A 19,281-nucleotide genomic window follows, 5' to 3' on the forward strand; every position below is an offset into this window, starting at 1 on the left:
CTGCAGGCACAGGTGGAGGAGTCCAACCGCATGCAGGAGCAGGGGGTAGTGCCAGCCATGCGTGCCACCCAGACCGACGACGCACAGGTGGCATCCATGGTGGAGGCATTGGGGGTGACGGTTTCGGTTATGGATCAGCGTGTCCAAGGCCTGCGGCATTCTGTGCAGGCAGTGGCCGAGGCCCAGGACAGAGCTGCCCTCTCACAGACAGCCATGTGCCAGAGCCACTTGGACATTACAGCGGCGCTCCTCAGCTTGGCCCAGTCACAGCCATGGCTGGGGACGTCGGCGGCATTGCCCAAGCGCTGGCCGGCATGGCGCAGATACTGGACGAGGTGGTCCAGTCCCAGAGGGACGCGGCCCTGTCCCAGAGGGAGGTGGCCCTGTTACAGAGGGAGGTGGCCCAGTCGTTGGCTTATGTAGCATAGACCCAAAGGGTGGTGGCACAGTGTGATGTGGTGTTGTCCCAGACAGAGTTGGTCCACTCCCTGTGCTCCATGGCCGCGAGCGTGCAGACCCTGGTCGAGACCAGAGCAGACCTCCAGGACTGACCCCGGTGGTGGGGGGGGCCACAGAGGATGACTCCGCTCGCAGCCCCGTCCCATGGAGTAGCCTGGGGCCCATTGGGCACCCCGAGGGAAGAGGGAATGATGGGGCTCGTGTCGGTGACTCCCACAGGGTAGATGATGAAACACTGCAGTACCTCGGACTCCCCCCTCCTGTTCATGGTGCATCTGGTGGGCAGTGGGCAGAACAGGGCAGCACCATGCCACCTGGGACACCCGAGCAGCGGCCGGGCCCATCCGGGCAGAGTTGCCCCAGGAGAGGCGCACGAACAGGGTCCCTTGTCGCAGGGCAGGAGTCACAGCAGGTTGCCTCGGTTGCCTCCACTCCTGCTGTACCATCAGGGGAACCACTTAGGTGCAGTCTTAGGGCCCGTAAAGCCAGAAAGTTAGACACCAGTTAAATTGGCACGGGTGCGGTGTACAGTTTAGTCATAGGGGCCAGTGCACAGACTGTATATATTTGTTAACAATAAACACCTGGGGCGGGATTCTCCAGTATCCAGCGGTCAGGCCGTACCGACGCTAAAGAGTGGCATGACCCACCCCGGCGTCGGGCCGCCCGGTATGTGCGGAGTCCTCCGGCGCCGAAGGGCCTCCACCGGCTGGCGCGAGTTGGCGCATGCGCTGGGGATTTCTTCTCCACGCCGGCCATGGCGGAGCTTTACAGCGGCTGGCGCAGAGTGAAAGAGTGCCCCCACGGCACAGGCCCGCCTGCAGATCGGCGGGCCCTGATCGCAGGTCAGGCCACCATGGCCCCTCCCTCCTCCCCCCCGGGCCAGATACCCCCGCGCCCCCCCCCCCCCCCGAGGACTCTGCAGGCCGCCCCCAGAGCCAGGCACGCCGGTACTAACCTTGTGTAATTTACGCCAGAAGGGCGGCCGCTCGGCCCATCGCAGAGTGGAGAATCGCCGGGGGGGGGGGGGGGGGGTGCGCAGCCAATGGCCCCCGACCGCCACGGCGCGATTCCTGCCCCCGCCAAAAAAACGGCACCGGAGAATTCGGCAGCCGGCGGCGGGGCGGGATTCACGCTGCCCGGCGGCGATTCGCCGGCCCGGCGGGGGGTTGGAGAATCCCGCCCCCGGTCCCACCATTACAACCTGCCTTGGTGCTCTGTCTGATGAGTGTGGGGGTGAGCTGGTCATGGCTGGCCGGGTGGGGGGAGGACCAATGCTGGCCCTGTGGGAGGTCCATGTCCCCCCCGTGCTCCAGCCGTCCCCAGCACCCCCACCCCACGATTCGACGGGACCATGTGATGGACTGGCCAGCTCGCAAGCAGGGATTACGCAGGTGGAAGGTGCTACCGTGGGCCTGAGTCAGACGTTGTCATATGATGCGGAGCACCAGAGCTCATCGCAGAGCGGGTTGTCATCCGCATCCTTTATCCACTGCTACTGCCAACCCACAACCCCCAGTTCGTAGCGCCACAGATATGTATAACGGAGGGGGGTGCAACCGGGTGGTTTGGCGGGGTGGGAAGTGAGGGGATGTGGGTTTGGGATGAGGCGTCCATGCGCCTAGCCAAACCCCCTCTCCACTCCCTCCCTCCTAATCGGTGAAAGTGGACGCAATCAGAGCGTCCCATTCTTGTTGGCCCTGGCGCACACATCATGCAGCCTCCTGTGCCTGCCCGTGCCCCATGTCCTGCTGACTGTCCGCCTCGTCGGACGAGTCCTGCCCTTCCTCCTCATCCTACTCCTCCAGCAAAATGTCCCTCTGCTGCGCGATGTTATGAAGAATGCAGCAGGCCGCCACGATGTGGGTGACCCTCTCAGCACCATACTAGAGGCCCCTCCAGAGCAGTCCAGACCTGCCTGTAGCAGGTTACAGCTAGTGTCCATGTCGGTCTGTTTCACTTCGGATAGGTGTTAGCAGCCACGACCGCAGCGGGTCACCCCTGTCACCCAGGAGCCAACCCCTCAGCCAGGGGTTTGGGGGGGGGGGGGTTGTCCCCGAACATGTCAGGGATCGCTGAGTGTGCCAGGATGAAGGAGTCGTGCACACTGCTCAAAGATCGGGCACAGACGTGCACAATGCACAGCTGATGGTTACAGACCAGCTGGACGTTCATTGAGTGGTACCCCTTTCGGTTGGTGTAGAGCGGCCTGTTATCCGCAGGTGCCCGCAGGGCAACATGCCTCCCGTCTATAGCCCCCTGAGCCCGGGGCATCCTGGCGATAGCATATAGGGCCCCCGTGATGGCACGCCAAGGTCAGTGATGTCCCGGACAGGTCCCCACTCGGCAACTGGAAGTACCCAGTGACATCGAAGTTCAGGGCGCCGTCACCTTGACAATAACCAGGAGCGGGTGTCCTCCCTGATAGCCCCGCGGTGCCAGGTGTTCCATCATCTGGCAGATGTGTTGTACTGTCTCTCTGCTTAGCCGGAGTCTCCGATGGCATGCCATGTCCGGCAGGTCCTTGAATGACATGCGCTGCTGGTATACATAAGGCCTCATGCGCCGCCTCCTCCTTGGCTTGTTGAGCGGCCGGCCCTCCACCCTGTGCGGGTGCCCCCTGCCCGTCTGCAATCCGTTCCTCGGCAGCCCGTTCCTCTGCAGCCCGTTCTGCTGCTGGACGCTCTGCTACTGCAGCTCCTCCCCCCTCTCCAAGCGACTCCCGCTCATGCGGCCATCGGGCATCCCACAGAACTGCAACCATCACCAGGGCGGCCCTGGCAGGGGACCCCCCACCCCAGCCAGCACAACCGGTGTCCAGGCCGGCAGCCCACAGACGCTCATCTCCATGTCCTACCTCCTTTCTCTCTCTCTCGCTCAGCATCCAAGACGCCAGGTTCACGATTTTTGAAACCGCAAATGAACCATGCCGTCGGGAACTCGGCCAATCGGTGAATCGCGGAGGCCTCCGAGAATACAGGGTCTTGCCCGCTAATGATATGCTAACGGTACTTAAACGGCATGCGACGAGCGATGCATGTATGCCATTTTCGGGGTGCCGAATGATCCAGATTTGGCGTCAAACTGACGCCTACTACAATTTTGGTGTCGGAGGGTATTCTCCGCCCTATCGCAATACGCAATACTCCGCAATACGGGGTACTTCAGCAAACGAAGAATCCCACCCAAAGTGCTGCCGGCAGTGGAGAATCAGAACATTTTCCCGCTACCGCTAGGAACGCTGGGGTGGCATGATTGCATCCATGCAAATGAGCCAGCATGCTGCCCACATGCATCCCGCCCAAGTCCCGATTCCGAAGGCAAGTGCTTCGCTGGGGTCGGGAACCCCATTGTGAGCCTGACAAGTTAGAGCAACTTTTAAGTGTTCGACTCACCCCAGACACTCATTCCAGTCAAGAAGATGGCTGCAAGAAGAGCTGCATCATGCTTCCTTAATGCAGACATCCACAGGATGTTGAATGCCATTGTGGAGAGGAGGAATACCCTCTCCCCCTGGGAGGGGTGGAGACAACATCCAGCTGCTCGGAGGTGGCAGATGCAGTGAGTGCTGGCAACATCACCAAGAGGTCCGGTATGCACTTCAAGAAGAAGATGAACAACCTCCTTCGAGCAGCTCAGGTGAGTTACCATCTGTGTAACCCTGGCATCACTCACATCCTTAACCCCTGACATCTGCCCCCAAATCGTTAAATTCCAGTAACACTCCCCATGTACTAGCATGTCCGTCAGAACCCACCCCCCAGGAACCCCCAACACATGTCTCAGCCTCTTTGGCCAGGCACCTTGCCCACACATTCCCCCCCCCCATCAAAACTGGTGTGCCATCTCCCGATGCCCTTTCTGTGTCCCAAAGGATAAAGTGGGCCATAATCGAAGGGAGCCTCAGAAGACGGACAGGGGCATGCCTGAGATATGTATCCACTCCTCCTTTGAAGAAAGGGCCATGGAACCCATGGGGGAGGACGAAGAGCGAGCAGTGGCCGAAGAAGTGAGAGTCCAATGCAGCTTTATCCAGATGTCCTGTCTCAAGTGAGCCGTTCATCTCCCACAGCCCAGTCCTTCCCAAGAGCTGACCGTATGTCCTTTGCCTTCTTCAATATCCATCAGATGGGACCGGGCCTTTCAGGGTCATAACTCCCCCTCTGGACCCTCAGAACACCCTGGAACAGACCTTCGGGGAAGACACTGATGTCACAGCACTGTTTTCACCAGAACCACCCACCGGAGCAGAGACTATCATCTCGGTGGGACATGTTAGCAGTCAGGCTCCTGTCACCCTCTGCTGAGTACCACACACATGCTGCAGCACATCAGGTGGAGACAGGGACTCCAGAGGGAGTGGCCGGTCGGAGGGCTGGCCAATCCCAGAGAACAGCTCCCATGATAGATATCGCGGCTCTGGATAAGGTTATCGCATCACAGATGCAGGTGCAGATTCAGAGCCAGACTTTACAGCAGGGAGTGTCAGCAACAGTCCAGCATTTACAAGTACAACTGAAGGAGTCCAATCGCCTTTGGGCACAGGAGATGGTGCTCACATTGCGTGGCACCCAGGCCAACACTGAAAGGGTGGAGCCCGCGGTGAAGACTTGGGGAAAAAAGTCAGATGCCGGAATGCACCAGGATGTATGCGTTGTGCACGCTGACGGGTATGGTGCACAGATGTGCATGGTGATTGCACACCAACTACACATTCAGGGAGTGGAACCCCTTCCTGTTAATGAAGGGCACTCCCTTCGAGCCGGTGATCTGAGAGCGACATAAGTGCTATTAATAACTCTTTGGACCTGGGGCATGCCAATGGTGGCAGCATATCCAGTAGCCCAGGCATCCTGGAGGGTCTGGTCCTGGCGACAGTGGATGTAGATAGCTGCCAGGGCACAGAGGACATCCAAGACATCTCGGATGCCCCAGACATGTCCCCACTCGAGCCAGGAACAAGTCGGGGCAAAGAAGTTGAGGGTAGCTACTGGGAGTGGGTGTCCTCCTTCAAGTCCTCGCGATGCCAGGTCCGCCACCATCTGGCACAAGTGACGCACGGTATCCTTGGTGAGACAGAGTCAATAGCGGCACACGTGGTCTGGCAGCTCTTTGAAGGTCGAGCACTGATGTTAGAAACGTGTCCTGATATGGCCCCCCCCTTCGTATCACCTCCTCGGTCTGGTGGATGGCTGACATTTGAGCTTCACTGGCTGGCCCCTGTTGTTCTGGGGCAGGCTCCTGTTGTGCAGCATCTTCTCTCGGCTGGCACTGGCGCTCTCACCACAGTGCACCCGCGACGGTAGCAACGGCCAGGTAGATAGGCAGCATGGCAGACTGAGTTCCAAATGTAATTTCTGTATGGGGTGAGGGGGGGAGACGGAGACTGTCAGCAAAGTGGTGCTTCCCTTGCCCATCTAAACCCTCAAATAACATGGTCATCCTGCGTTTGACTGCTCAGCTACCCTCAGCATTCCACCGCAACCCCCCCCCACCACCTCCCAAGGGTCAAACCACGTAATTGCTTATTGCACTCGAGTCTGCACTACCCCCTCCACCATTGTGAAACAGTCAGGGACAAGACACCTCGCTCCATCAGGTTGTCCCAACAGGGGTTAATAGCCGTGGACTGTCTCTATCATCATCCCGCTTCAAAGAGATGCTGGTCACTCAAATGGTGAGCAGCTTTCTAGTCCCAGCAGTGCTATCAGGAGCAGTAGCAACTGCTGCAACGATATCTAGTTCCCTAAAGTCAGAGGCCATGGAGCCAAAGTGAAAGTTAAGTGGAGCTGGAGTTTTGCTAGGGAAGGCTGGTAGGCCCCTGTGAGAGAGGGTAGGGTGGATGGGAGGACTGGGCAGAGGGTGGCAGGGAAATATGGGAAACATGGGGGTGCAAAACCTTGGTGGGTATCTCTGTTGTGGCCTAGGGGCCTGCTAAGGAAGTATCAGCCTGTGCAGTGAAGCCTGCTGGGCAACACTTGGTGTGGAATCTACCGTACCTGGCTAAATCCCAGCAGCAAAGGGATGAGGTCCTTAGCTGGCTCTTAATTGGCCCCTTTAGTGCCTCAACTGTCCAGGGAAGGATGAGTCTCCCATTGCACCCCCCCCCCCCCTCTCCCCTTACAGGTAAAATGCAGCAGATGCGAGGCTAGATGGCTGGGCAGCAGACACAATGCCCATGGCATTTTACTGGAAACCCCCCCCCCACCCAACACCTAGCCAACCTCCTCCCAAGGGAGGCCATAAAACCCAGCCCGATGGGTGAATGATGTCAAAGATTTGCTGATTTTTTTTTATTGGCAGTGCAGATTTTTAATTTTGCTTTTTCTCTTTTTCAAATATTTTTATTGAAGTTTTTCATTTTATATACCATACAATAAACAAAGATGTGGGATCAGATAAAATTTACAAGAGCTCAACATTGGAATTTTCCCCCATAACCCCTACTCCTTAACCCCCCTTTTTTGTTATTTTAAGGTATTTTATTGGAATACATATTTTACAAAAGGTAATTGGCATCTATTTACATATGTATCTGTCTTTCCCTCCCCTCCCCTCTTCTCCCCTGTCGATTGGCCCGACCCCCTCTCTCCTCCAACCCCCCGCTCCATGCTTTAGGTGTTTCTTTGGGGTCTTGTTCTATTTTGTTTTATTTGTTTGGACCCTTTCCAGCTGGGCTCTTGGTCCCTTGGCTGGTTTTGTTGGTTTGCCGGTTGTTATGGGCTTTTCCACCCGGGGGCTTGGGGGAAGGGAGTTGGGGGGATTGGTGCTCCTCCCTTTATCAGGCGGTTTGCCCTTGGCTGGCTCCCAGATTTACTGATATTTCAAGAAGAGCACATGCCTCTTGTTTTTCCCTGGCCAATATTAATTTCTTTCCTGAAAAAGATACTCATCAGTTATGTTTTGTGGAAATTGGCTAATGTATTTTTCCTGCATAACAGCAAACTGCACATCAAAATGTAATCGATGAACGACTTTGAGATGTCTTGATCCATGATTATGTACTGTAAAAATACAAATTCTTCATTTTTAAGGAGTCATTCAAATAGGAGCCATTCAACCCTTCAAATAGACCACATTGGCTCTTTTAGATTTTCAATTCAATATTGGTTTGGGCTCGCAGTAAGTGCATAGAAATAATTGTAATTAACTTAGCAGTAGTATCCAGATAAAAAGAACATTGTAGTTAATCGTAAAATCTTGATGAAAGGAATAGCTCTTCCCATTTGCTCCAGGATAATTTGATTTAATCTATGATGATCTGCAAATTATAGCATGTGAAAGCCATTGGGCAAATAATGTTTCTTTTGTATTTACTGTCTATGAGGCCAATACTTCCTATGTGCGCGCTGTTCTTAATGTACCCATTAACACATTCACATAAGTTACTAACAGTGCTATTTTAACACAAATGTTACAGGTTAACTTCTGTGATAAACTCGTGCAGACAGGAATTTATGCCAACTAGTGTGCTAAAAATAGCTCACAGAGTGAATTAAACCCATATGTGAACAAAATGAAAAAATATGAATCTTCAATCAAATTTCACAAGATGAAGCCAACAAACCATATGACTTGTCTATGAACCCTCCCTCACAAAACTGATTAATCAAAACACAGATTTCTTTGGTGTGTTTCATGCTGATATAGTGTATATCAAATAAATGAATCCACACAGTGTGCAAGTCCCCATGCAATGTACAAAGGTTTCCCAGATGTATACATCAATAAACATAAATTTCTGCCATGTATTTGTTTAATTTGAATCAATTAATTTCTTTATATACATAATAAATGTATATATATATATAAAATAAACACACACAATAAAAAACACCGGATGCTCGAACAGGCGTGCTGTTGGTCCAATGGTTCAGCAAGTTCATCTCATCAATAAACTGAGCCATAAAGATCAGGAAAATTCAAGATTTGATCCCAGTCTGTGGTGATTTAGCTGATCTCAGCCAGTGTAGCAGAAGGCATGCTACAATTTGCTTTAAAGCAGTTGGGATAAGCAGCGGAATATTGGCCAGGGATTCCACTCCTGGTTGCAATTTAGTCTCCCACTAGAAATGTGCATATGTAAACGCCAGGTGAACGTAGGACCAGGTTTGGCTGTGACATCCCTCATAGTTGACAGCCTGTTGACACTCATTGTCAAGGCTCCTGCATGAATAATGGCTGCTTGGATAAAAGACTGAAATGAAGCCAACAGCTGGGAAACCATACTCACATATTCAGTCAATGACTTCAGCAGAGAAGGGAGGAATAAAAAATAAATAAACAAATAAATAGCGTAGATATGCCATGAGTTCCATGCTCGCAATTGAAAAAAAAGTGAAAATACACATTTTATATCCTGTTCCATATAGATAATTGCAGCAGGATAGATTGACTGTGAAGTCTCCTCACAATAGACAATTATTTATTTTAGCTGGTAGTGTTGACTATGTATTGATGCAGTGACTCCGTTTTGAATAATCATGCTGGGGGGAATGCATGATGGCAATATTATGGTTCAATATTCAGATAATGTGCAGATAGAAGGCCACATTATATTCTGCCATGGATGAATATGGGTTTGCAAGCTGAGTGTCCAATGAATTTCACTCAAATCCTGAGATTGATGTCTTATTGTGTTAAGCTGCTATGTATTTGTTACAGTGTATAACATTAGGCTTTGCTTTGGTTCTTTGTAAAAATGTTAAACATGGAAGAAGCATGATCAAAGTAAAATGAAAACAAAGGAGGAAGCAATGTCAAAGTTGAAGTTATATCATATTGTATGTTACTGTAAACTGAAAGCATGAAAATTCACCTTATATTGTTCAAAGCGTACCAGATATCCATTTCAAATGCCATACATAGATCTTCACAAAGAATAAAACATGCAGAAAATAAAAAACAAAACAAAATAGCAGATCACCTGGTTAAAAATTCTGATGGGTTGTGTTTTTTTTAGCTGTGAGGCAACATTACTACTGCAGGTCTTGATAGATTCTGAGGTGTTTCTACACAAGATTTAAGTGACAGAATGCGTGCGTGGAGGGTGACGGGTTCAACTCGCCTCTCTGCAACTCATATATCATCGGAAAATCTCAAACTGCACTGCCATCCTTCTCAGTTGTGTTATTGGGCTTGGATATTCTCCATCAATCTGAAGCCAACTGATATATCTGACACTTCCTGATATCAGGAAAAGAACCATCTGTCTACAATGAAAAATCTGAACTTTTAGTGCTTGTTTATATTAGTCTGTGATCAAAACATATGAAAGATGTCTGTCCATATATTTCTAATTGAAATGTAATGCAACCTGTATTGCATACCAACAATTAGTTTTAAGTGAAGTTGGTGAAGGGTATGGTATTCAGTGTACATCAGAACAAATAATTGCAATATTCTTTGAACTACAGATTTTATTTTAATTTCTGTGGGGTTTTGCAATGTAAATAATGCACCATGCTGGTAAAAATGGAAACTGATGTTTACTTTTGTAAACGTTGGATTTTATGCAATCCAGAAGCTCAACCAAAGAATGTGCCTATTCTGCCAATGTCATTATACACTTACATTTCCTGCATATCTCACTGAAATAAACCCAGATGTGAAATGAGCAGAGTTAATGTAAATTATCATAGAATCGTACATCATGGGAGACTATTCCACCCATTGTGCCTGTGTCAGCTTTTTGAAAGAGCCAATTAGTTCCACACTCCCTACTGGTTCCCCATAGCCCTGCATCTTTTTCCTTTTGAAGTATTTATCCAATTCCCCTTTGAAATTCCTATTGAATTAGCTCCCAGCACCCTTTCAGGTCGTGCATTCCAGATCATAACAACTCACTGTGTTAAAAATGTTCTCCTCATTGCCCCATTTTTTTTTAAAGAAAGGACTATCAGAAACTGGTACGTCATCCAAAATGCTGAACCAGAAAATTGAAAGTGATCAGTAACAGCATTATAGCATCATTTTAAGAGTTTTGGCTCGAGATCATAGAATTTACAGTGCAGAAGGAGGCCATTCGGCCCATCGAGTCTGCACCGGCTTCTTTGAAAGAGCACCCTACCCATGCCCACACCTCCACCCTATCCCCATAACCCAGTAACCCCACCCAACACTAAGGGCAATTTCGCATGGCCAATCCACCTAACCTGCACATCTTTGGACTGTGGGAGGAAACCAGAGTACCCGGAGGAAACCCACGCAGACACGGGGAGAACGTGCAGACTCCACACAGACAGTGACCCAAGCCGGGAATCGAACTTGGGACCCTGGAGCTGTGAAGCAATTGTGCTAACCACCATGCTACCGTGCTGAGATGTATTGGCTTGTCAAGTTGCTAAATATTGTTTCAATACAGAGCCTTACAGCAGTTATTTTCAAAGTCAGGGTCGCGACCTGCGGGTAGGTCGTGGGGTGCAGGCTAGGAGCCCAGCGAGGCAGACCGCCTCCTCCTGATGTCATCACGCTGGCCCAGGAGCAGATTCTTTTAAAAAATCGATGTAGTCTTCTCTCCAGAAATGGTGGCAGAGAGTAGGTCACTTGCTCCGTACACTGATGTCATGTGCTCTGAGCACGAAATAGATTCCTCCATTTTGTAGCTGCCAGCAGTGCTGATGTGAGCACCAGGGCCTCTGGTGACAACCAATGAAGAAGAAGCTGAAAACAAGAACAAAGCAGTAAAAAGATAATTTCTGGGCAGCACAGTGGCCCAGTGGTTTAGCCCTGCAGCCTCACGGTGCCGAGGTCCCAGGTTCGATCCCTGCTCTGGGTCACTGTCTGTGTGGAGTTCACACATTCTCCCCGTGTTTGCGTGGGTTTTGCCCCCACAACCCAAGATGTGCAGGGTAGGTGGATTGGCCATGTTAATTGCCCCTTAATGAGAAAAAATGAATTAGGTACTCTTAATTTTTAAAAAATGAAAAAAAAATAAAAGTAAAGATGATTTCTTGAGGTATGAGTTTATTAATTGTGCCACTGCAAATCAGGATGCAAAGTTCATTTGTGTTATATGTAGGGAAATACTTGGAAATGAAAGATTAATACCCTCAACACTTCAAAGGCATTTCAAGACTAAGCATTGCGAGTTCAAAGACAAACGTCTTCATTTTTTTCAACGAATGCAGCGAGAATTTAAATCATCAGCTGAAGTCATTACCAGAAATGTAACATTGAATGACAAAGCAAATGAGATTGTGGGGACCAAGCAGGCTCACCTGTCACATTAAAGGAAAGTGAAAATGTGGGTCGCGAAGTTTGGGTGGCATTGGTCACGAAGATCAGCCGGCGTGGGTCACAAAGCTTGAGCGGCATAGGTCCCGAAGGATGACTGGTTGGTAAAAATGGGTCCCAGACAAAAAAATTTGGAAAACACTGCTTTTCAGCACTGGCCATTGGAGATCTGCACTTGCTTTGATATAAGGCACCAAAAACTGTCAATAAAGAAAACACTCTGCAGAAAACTGTTGAACACGTCTGTTATAGATAACGTTTAGGTCACCATCTGCTGCACTCAATACAAAGCAGTTAAGTAGAGATATCTTTCCCTATACATGGTGAACTATATAGCGTTGTTAATATTTCTGTGCAGATTTTACAGTTACTGACAGGTCTGACTACACTGTCTAAACCCTACATATGTGATGATTTTACCTGTACTTGCATGTTGCTTGTTAGTTTGTCTTGAAATTTGTGTAGACACAGACCTTAATGTTCTCTAACTAAGGTTGGAATTTTCCTATGTTGTTTCAAAGTTTTGGTCCAGCAAGAAAACCGGAGAGAATCCCACCGGCGTTAGTGGGAAAACTCACTGAACATTCAGCCTCTTTAACAATTTTTTTCCCCGTGCATTTCACTTTTTCACCCCCGAGGAGGGTGGAACTCCCTGGAGATCCTCAGTGCAGGGAAAGATCGGGATGCCATTTTTAAGTCACAATTGTAATTGCACACTTGTGTTAAAAAGCACTTTGTTCACTCTTACAGATCCTCACCTGATGAAGGAGCTGTGCTCCAAAAACTTGTGATTCCAAATAAACCTGTTGGACTTTAACCGAGTGTTGTAAGACTTCTTACAGGGTGAGAATAGCAGTGCTATGTCTCTCCCACCTCCCACATTAATGTTGCAGTAAATCTGTCAAAAATAATAGTTGGAAGTCTGACTCCCAAGCATTGAACTCCAAGGCTAATTTTGATCAACACAAATAACCAAGTAAACCAAATCAAATTACCTGTGGGGCAAAGTAAAGGGACAGTTCCTTAAAGGAAAACTGTCATAAATAAAAAGCGAATCACAAATTAAACTTAAAACGTCAAATCGACAATTGGGTGCCAATTACTTACACACTCATGTATTGCAATGCTAATTAAATTGGCACAATTGACTATCAAGAAAGGGTCAGGGAGCTGATTGAGCAGCTGGCTTCCCCTTGTGGCAAGTGAGACACACCTGATCCATGTGAAGACTGTAATTTGCAATCAATTTAATTCTTAAAGGGCGCCCTCATTCGACCAGCTCTCATGGACTTCACAACTGCAGGTTGTGTTTGCTCCTGCTGGTGGCTACAGATGCCTGGTGCCTGGTGGCTGCTGTTGCTGTTTTCCTCCCTTTTCAGTAGCCGGAAAGAAGAAGATTCCTGGGACACCAGATTCAGGAGAACGTATGAGTCCAGAAGGCAATCTGGTTTGAAGCAAGAAGACGCTGCGGGGCCTGGTGTGTGACATTGATCCAAATGGGTCACCCGATGACACCATTGAAGAAATGCTTTTGCAGATTGCGGAAGATTTTGTTGCTGGTGTGGTAAGTGCTGCATGTAACTGGCACATCACCATGGGTTAAAGATGCTGAAAATCAAGGATGTTCAACTGTACCTTGCACACCAGTGGAATATGTGGATGCCAGGATTTGGTTCTGGTGAGATTGGGCCGTGTGGGAAGCCTGCATAGCTGCGGCTTCTAGACGGAGAATGGCACTGATACTTGGGACAAATAACACATTGATGGACAGATAACTTCTTCAATAAAGTTCTGGACATGATAAAACATTCTCAGGCTTATCCTCCATTTCTATTGAGGAACCAGCAAGGGGTGATATCTTGTGTTTGTTTATTTTCGTGAAAATGAGTTGATATAGCTTTATATTGGTACCAATATGCAACGGTGATGTGTCCTTCTTTAATGGTTAGTGTGATATGTGAAATGTTACTTGGTTGATTTTCAAATCTTTCTTATTGTTGACTGTTTAATAAAGAAAATATTCTCAGGGCTGCGGATTAACCAACCCTTCCAACTTGAACAGCCAGCCACCCTTACAATAATCACTGGCAACCTTGCTTCCACAACCAGTGGCCTTGAATTTCCAGGCATCTCATGCCCTCAGGCTTCAAAGTGCAGCCTGAGTATGGGGGTTCATTCTGACTTCACTTGTCCTTCCATGAAGGGCCGCGAAGGTCTGCGAGTGACCCCACCCACCGAGATGCTGAGAATGAACTCCTCCCCCCCCCCACCTCAAATCCCCAGCACCGAGTTGCACTTATCTGGATCCCCTCCATCCTCTCTGGTACCCCCTTTGCAATTGGCACCCTGAATGGTGATGGCAACTTGAGCACTCACCTTCGATATCCCGTACGGAAGTGTGAGGTCGCCAGGTTTTTGTTTTTATAGAGCTTTGTAAATGGCGTCAGCATGATGTGACGCCAGCGCCTGATGAATATTCAGTGAAGTGGGAAGTCCCGGCAGGACAGCTCAGTAATAAGATACTAATGAGGTTCCCAACATTCGTTACACTAGCAGCAAGAGGCCTGGAAAATCGGAAAACACAATCTCGCCAGCGAGAATTGTATTTCCTGATTCTCGCTGTGTTACAGTTCTCGCTGACGGCTAACGTGGGCTGAAAATTACCCTCTAAGTTTTTACACATGAACCTTAACTCATAGCGCCAACCAAAAGGCACACCCTATTGTATTGAACAGTGAGCTGTTGTTACATTAAGTTTACTTCTTTCAGCCCTGTTCTAGCTTTCTTTATTTTTCCGCACTTCCCGGTACAAATTGCCGATGTAAATGAGCTTGAAGGTGTTCTCAGCAATGGTATTCTGTAGATTACACCAAATTAATACTTTTACAAAAGCAGGCTTCGGCAAGTTAATTCTTGCTAGTAGGTTTTCATACGGTAGTGATTGTGCTTTGTGGATTGTTAACATTTTGAATGGATTCTTAATACTGATATATGACTGACTCCTTGCCATGATTTCAGCTAATGACCACAGGGTCTCTTTGCTAAAGTGTATCCATTATAACCTTTTTGTTTTGTATATAAGTCAGTTACTTCATTCACTTCACAATCTGAGGTGACCAAATTTGGAGGAGTACAGAGATTATATATTACAAATCTTGATTGGCTTAACATTGTGTTTGCTTTTAATCTGCATTGTGATTATGCACCAGCTGGCACTGACAGACTGAATGCATCGGAAACTAAGCTTGTTGCCGAGTATCTGCTTGTGTGTTGCTAGGACGTGGTGATGACTGATTGGTAATCTACTGGGTCAATTATCTTTCCAATGGTACAGAGGACAGGTATAATTTGAAACCTGAATCTACAGTTTAAATCCTGAGAGATGTATTATTTTATTAAATAAAATGTTGTTATTAAGAAAGCAATTTTCTGATGTACAGGATTGTAAAAGATCTCTGGTGATAAGTGAGATGCTAAATAGTAATAACAATAATAATCTTTATTGTCACAAGTAGGTTTACATTGTAATGAAGTTACTGTGAAAAGCCTCTAGTCGCCACATTCCGGCACCTGTTTGGGTACACTGAGGGAGAATTCAGAATGTCCAAATTACTTAACAGCACGTCTTTTGGACTAATGGGAGGAAACCGGAGCGCCCGGAGGAAACCCACGCAGACACTGGGAGAACGTACAGACTCCGCACAGTGACCCAGCCGGGAATCGAACCTGGAAACCTGGCGCTATGAAGCCACAGTGCTAACCACTGTGCTATCATGCTGCCCACAGAATTAATCACCAAATTACAGGAACATTCAGAAACATAATGCCAAAAGAAAGTGCATTTCAATTACAACCCAGAAAAAGGCCACTAACAAGTTAAATTTTGAGATTCTAATGTCAAACATTTAATAAGTGTCATCTTTTGCAAAAGTTGAAGAAATCACTTCAGCCACAAAAAGAGTTAAATGAATTGAATCAATAGTGTCTGTATGAGTAAAGTTAAAGATACAATAAAAGTTGATGAGAAAACCTTGTGAATGAAATGAAAAGAGGGACAAGGGGGCAAACTTAAAATTGTGCTTCAAAGATTTTGGAAATTAGAGCTAATTTACAAAAATAAAGCAATTTTTGATTTTCAACCCGTGACTATATTTATATTATTTTCAGCATTACCATATATAAAACTAGAAATCCCAGGGAGAGTAAAATTTCACTGAGCTTATCAGATTTAATCCAAGTCAGTAAAAATGTCCATCAAAATTAATGCACTTGTGTTAACAATAATCAGGAAACACCACAAATGTGTTCCATTGATCTCAATGCAGATCTTGCATAAAAGATCAGTGTTTTTAAAAAGAAGAGAGAATCTTAAATTAGGAGGGTCGTATTTTGTTTATTTTGTAATTGATTGAATGCTGTTGCATATATCCTTATTTGAATAAAAATATATATATTTTTTAATTGCTTGTAAACTCCTTCAAGAACTCAGTTGCTAAATATATAAGGTATGCCAAGTTAGGACACATAATTTAGGGACGTCCGAGGTTCAATCTCAGCTGAATTAATGGATCTTCGCTGGGGCATTTAAACTCAGCATTTTTGATCTAGAGATCAGAAACTCAGCTCAAAATTCTGTACCTCGTTGCACAGTGGCTACTGCAAGAAAACATGCATGTTGAATTTATTGAGGGCATGAAGATCCCCTCCCAATCTAATACCCATTGCCTGATGACTAGGGTGAAAATTTGCCAGTCATGAGAGGTTCCGCTGGGCAGTGAACACCTGTGGAAGCGTGAACGATTATCTAGCCAGCTTTCTTCAGTAACATTGAGGCTGTTCATCGAGGCTTTTTCAACAAATTTGGCATTTCTTCTCCTCACAAATAACTTTTTTATTCTGAAGACCTCGACTACAATAATGTTTTGGGTGAACACCATAATGTGTCAACCTCTGCAAAAGGTTTACAAATAAATATATATGCACTTGTTTCCACTTGCTTATTCTCATTGCATGCCTGTTATTCCTCTCTCAGTAGGTTCTAGCTTAAGCTGTCACAATTAGACTTCCAGTCATGGTTTCTGGCACCATGATTGGAAGAAAATTTGTTTCCAATTATTGCAAGTATAGTGACTGTACAACGCTTTAAAATCACTAATTGATGAATGATTTCCCAAAATCTTTCCTTTGCGCTGCAAAAGGTTGAAAAACTTAACAACTGTAGCTTGTGCATGCGCCGATTTTGTTTCTTACTAATCTCAATTTTTACAAATTGTTTTAAACAATTAGGTTGAACATAAAATTAATAAGTTAATTGAAGATTTTTTTCTCTGAGTAAGTCAGAATAAGGCACAAGTTAGGTTTGTGATGAAATATTCTTCACTTGGCTGGATGGGTACAAATGCACTCTCAAGAAGCTCAACAACATTGAGTAAAAAAGCAATTAACTTGAACAAGACTCTATCCACTGGCATAAAAATTCCAACACCTCCACTACCAGTATATTGTGGCTGCAGTGGATGCTATCTACAGAAGACACTGCAGCAAGCTGTCAAGGCTTCTTCAATAGCACTTCCCAAATTTGTGATCTCTCCACCTGGAAGCCAAGGGCAGCAGGTGCATGGTGACACCATAAACTTCAATTTTCCCTCTAATTCACACATCACCCAGCTTGGAAATATATCACCTTTCCTCATGTTGCAGGGTCAAAATCCTGCAACTCTCTACCGAAAAGCATTGTAGGAACACCTTCACCAAACAGGCTGCACAGGTTCAAGAAAATTCATCACCACCTTCTCAAGAGCAAGTAGGAATGAATAATAAATATTGGCCTTGCTAGTGATGTGAATATATACCAAGAATAAATAAATCGTTGTGGGCGAGGCGTTTTCAGAACCCCAAAATGTATCATGGAGTTCAACCAACCACTCCCTTTAATGGATTTGTTGCTATTCCTAGCACACGGTTTTTCCCCTAGGTGTGGGATTACAATTATGGACACGCGGGTTTTTAAATACAAAACACTGTTTATTCCATGAACTCCACTTAACATCTTAAATAAACTTTGGATCTCTTAACACCCCTTACTTCAAAGATAACTCAGAAAATATTGCAACAGTAAATAACTCCTTAAAATGTTCCTTCAAACTTCCAAGAGACGAAACACCTTTAAACAGTATCACATCAGGTTAAAGAATATATATATATATTCTGTAGAATGGCAGAGATATATTAGCTTGGTTGACGTCAGCTCCACCACCTTGCTGTCTTCCTTCAAGCAACTCACAGCAAACCAGAACTTCTCAAGCTGCTGTCTCAAACTGGCTTTCTCCTTTTTAAGCAGCTGACGGCAAAACAGCCAGGCACTTTTAAACTGCTCTCAGCAAAACCAGCCAGGCACTTTGCAAAACAGCAAAACCAAACTGCAAACTGGCTGAACTGACCACAGCTCCACCCACTCTCTGACATCACAGTTTTCTTAAAGGGACTCTCACATGACACCTCCCCCCAAGAAAAAAAAAACCATCACTTCAAGATGGTTTCATTTTTCACTTTTGCACCATCCACTAAGAAATGTACACAGTAAATATAACTTTTTGGTTTTTAAAAAAAAAATACACGCAAACAGGTATAATAATATAGTCCATTTTTCCTTGTTCTCCTTCCTCCAACCAAAATCCTTCTCGATTGACAGTCTCTTTGAACAAAGTCTCTGCACGATCCATCCATTCCTCTACTCCTCGGCATTTCTCTTCAGAATCAAATAATTTAGTTCAATCTGAGCACAGCGTCCCTTGCAATTCTCCAATACAGGAACATTGGTGATCCCAGCTTTCAGGCAGTCAAATGCCTGTTGAAAGTCGGCTGTCCATTGACATTTTTTACGTTTCTTCAGCAATTCCATCAGTGGAGTAATCACGCCACAAAACTTTTGCACAGCTGTTCGATCAAATCCACTCATGCTAAGAAATCGCATTATTTCCCTTCGTCTTGAGGGTATCGGAAACTCCGCAAGGACAGTGATTCGGGCTTCTCCAAATTCACTTTCGGCTAGGTTCATCACCAAACCCTCCTCCTGAAGTCGATCGAAGAACTCCATACGATGTTTTAAATGCTCTTTCCATGTCTGGAAGTTGGAAATAAAAGCAGATTGCCCCACTTTCTCAATGCAATTCTTCAAACATGGGATAGGATAAGAGTCCGTTCTTGTAACTGCATTCACCTTTCGATAGTCCACACACAACCATTGTAGGCCATCTGGTTTAGGTACCATCACTATGGGTGAGCTCCATTGGCTGCAACCCACTTCAATTATGCCATTCTTCAGCAGACTCTCAATCTCTCTGTTAACCTGTGTCAATTTCAAAGGATTAAGTCTATATGGATGTTGTTTGATAGGAACAGCATTTCCCACATCTACATCATGTATAGCCATTCTAGTACATCTCAATTTATCTCTACAAACTTGCCCATGTGATATCAATAACTCTTTCAGGTCAGTTTGTTTTTCCTCTGGAAGGTAACTTAACAATTCATCCCAATTTTTAAGAACATCCTCATTTTACAATTTAATTTGAGGTATGTCAAATT

The 19,281-nt window shown here is 46.5% G+C and overlaps 1 long non-coding RNA gene across 1 annotated transcript in view; it reads left to right on the forward strand.

Moving 5' to 3' along the window:
• LOC140425756 (uncharacterized) overlaps nt 1-8,201 on the forward strand; it is a 191,325-nt gene extending 183,124 nt beyond the window's left edge. The window contains exon 5 of the long non-coding RNA XR_011947983.1: nt 7,880-8,201. This is a non-coding gene — a long non-coding RNA (uncharacterized lncRNA). The remainder of the gene's footprint in view (nt 1-7,879) is intronic.
• The last annotated feature ends 11,080 nt before the right edge of the window (nt 8,202-19,281 follow it).

The sequence above is a fragment of the Scyliorhinus torazame genome, chromosome 6 (assembly GCF_047496885.1).
Source record: "Scyliorhinus torazame isolate Kashiwa2021f chromosome 6, sScyTor2.1, whole genome shotgun sequence".
NCBI lineage: Eukaryota > Metazoa > Chordata > Chondrichthyes > Carcharhiniformes > Scyliorhinidae > Scyliorhinus > Scyliorhinus torazame.